We start from the raw sequence: 2967 nt of genomic DNA, 5'->3' as shown, positions 1-2967 counted from the left end.
GGTTAGGGAAAATGGGGTGGGTGTGGGATCGAGCTGGAGGCGACGGAAGGCCCGTAGATCCTCCGACGATATATATATATATTCCGATTTTGTGTAAATATGTATAGAATAATACATTAGTTGAATAAAGTTAAAACATGGTCTGGTTTTCACGTTTTATATTATGGTATTTAAAAAACACATATTTTTACTATGTTAAAGTGTGTTAAAAATTAACAAGATATCTTGTAATGTTCGTAAAGTTCAATTAGCGCTTTCATACGTTCATAGAAATCATCAGATTTCAAAATGTATTTAACTGACAGTTGAGTTTTTGACAACTAGTAAAATGACTGACTTCTTCCTTTTTGTACCTCTTAGAAAGCACCAACAAGCTGAATTTTTGGAATATGATTTTGACCAATTCACATGCAGCTTAAACGTCATGGTTTGCCGGGCGTACCGATATGACTGGCATAGATCCAGACTTTATTTTAACCAATTGGCTTGCGGTTTACATGTAATGGTTTTATGAGTGAGCAAGCTTAGTTGGTTTCGATCGTTTTTATTTCAATTGTCGAGAGTCTTCTGTAATTTGTTTATATTCATATGTTAAAGATATTTTTTAATCCATATCATTAACTGGTTGCCATATTATTGTTCTTATTTCCGTTCAGAACAAATTTGAACATTTTCATAAACCATTTTTCTTTTATCTTTCTTCCAACCTCACTTGTGTCATGTAGTTTGTGGAAAAGGAAAATTAGAAACATTTTCTGACCACATGTCTCTTTATGTTCGCTCAATGGAATTTGGCGAACATTAGTGTTCCGATTTGTTGTTTGTGGACTCGTGAGCGTTCCAATAATGTCTCGCCAATATATAGTTCCTCGCAATTCGGGCATTTAATGCAATAGACCAAATTTCTGCTACAGCATCATGCCTGACAATGATGTATATATGTTGGATATGATATATAGTTTACTATTTTAATTTAATGTTATTTCAAATGTGTGCACCGAAATTTTATTCTGCCCAGCGGTAATCCGCGGTATCAGTGAATGTACTTCTTCCGTGTTCTTGCTGTGTTTTATTACGTAGAGCCATTAAAATATATGACGATCAGTTATTTTTAATCCTCCACCTTACTGTTTGAGCGAGAAAAGACATTTTCTAACACATCTTGGTTTAGCTTGTTTACATTAATTACAAAATGTCAACACCTTTTCCAATAAATACTTCGACAAAAACACGGAAAATAAAAAAGAAAGAAACTGGTTAAAATACTAGAACATTTTTCACTCCATAATATGAATTAGACAGACTATTAACACAAAAACAAGGCAATGGCTATACGAATTTTTTTGTTAAGACATTTCTGCAGCATGTTATCTGATTGACTTAGCGACGCACACTTTGACATGTAAGATATAGCTATCTTAACATGAAACCAATGGTAGCCTAATTGACCCACAAATTAAGTGCGCGCGCGCGCGCGTGTACTAGTTTAAAGTGATCCTTCAAAAGTATCACTACTGTTATTGCTACTGCTACTGGACAAGGGTATTCGGTATAGTTATTGTTGTCAACGGGTTATTAAGCACAGGTTTCAGTCACATCTATAACTGACGTAAAAATCTTTTATTTAGACTTTATTTAAATATAGCATGGCCAGATTGTCATGAGGTCTGTGATGCGTGCAAGGTGACAGTATTGGTACGTGTGGCTGTTAATGTACGAATAATCAAGTTTGATTTATATAGCTTTAGCAAGATTTATTTGTGATATTGATTGGAGGAAGATATATGCATGTATATGTTGATATTTGTATTCGTGAGTATTAATTATGCGTATGTGTATATCTATTTTTATGTATGTTCGTTTGTATGGCCTTTACTCCTTTACTTATTTCAGTCATTGGATTGTGGTCATTGGAATGCGGTCAATGGATTGCGGTCATTGGACTGTGGCGACGCCTTGTGATGTTAGACGAACAAATAGACCATAGAACTTACTTTTAAATTTGTTTCATATTTCTATTCGAAATTCAATTTTCATTCATGACTGCGGTCAAAGATAACACTATACACCACGTACGTATTTGCTTCACACTCATTCCATATTTCTTCTTCTTCTTCTTCTTCTTCTTCTTCTTCTTCTTCTTCTTCTTCTTCTTCTTCTTCTTCTTCTTCTTCTTATTATTATTATTATTATTATTATTATTATTATTATTATTATTATTATTATTATTATTATTATTATTATTATTATTATTATTATTATTATCATTATTATTATTATATGTTTGGATTTTGCTTTGCATTCATACAAATTGACTCCAAATCTCACCCAGAGACCTCAAGAGACAACAAGTTAGAAGTTCAAGTTGGTATTATGACTGGGTTGCTATAGTTTTGGTTTTGCAAAGTATTGTTCTAGAAAATGTCAGTCAAAACATAAGAAAATTAAAAGTTTGTTTTAAAAGTAATTTGGTGATAAGATAATAGCGTGATCTTAAAGATGACAGTAAAAGGTGTTTGCTATTATGTACATTTAAAAGTATTTTTATTACTGCTTACAGATTGAAATGTTTTTGGAATCACACATACAATATCTTTCGTAAAATATGAGCAGTTACCATCAGCACTATTATTATTATTATTATTGTTCAGTAGTTTTATTTTTATAACGTGCTTTCACTTCACTACCGAGCGCAGCTCTGTGTGCCTTGGGTATGTGCTGTGGTTTGCTGTGATGCTCTTATGGTTACTGTATTGAAAGTGTTTTGCATAGGATGTGTGCAGTGCCCAGTAGTGTAATTTTCTGTATGTTATATATAGTCCTGGTGTTTTTGTTATGTATTTGTCTGAATATTTTTTTTATTATACCTAAAGCACCTACTATGATAGGAATTGTTTCTGTTTTTAGATTCCACATTCGAGTTACCTCTATTTCCAGGTCTTTGTATCTTGAAAGTTTCTCCATTTC

Source organism: Octopus bimaculoides, chromosome 3 (genome assembly GCF_001194135.2).
Source record: "Octopus bimaculoides isolate UCB-OBI-ISO-001 chromosome 3, ASM119413v2, whole genome shotgun sequence".
NCBI classification, from domain to species: domain Eukaryota; kingdom Metazoa; phylum Mollusca; class Cephalopoda; order Octopoda; family Octopodidae; genus Octopus; species Octopus bimaculoides.
This window is presented reverse-complemented; position numbering follows the sequence as displayed.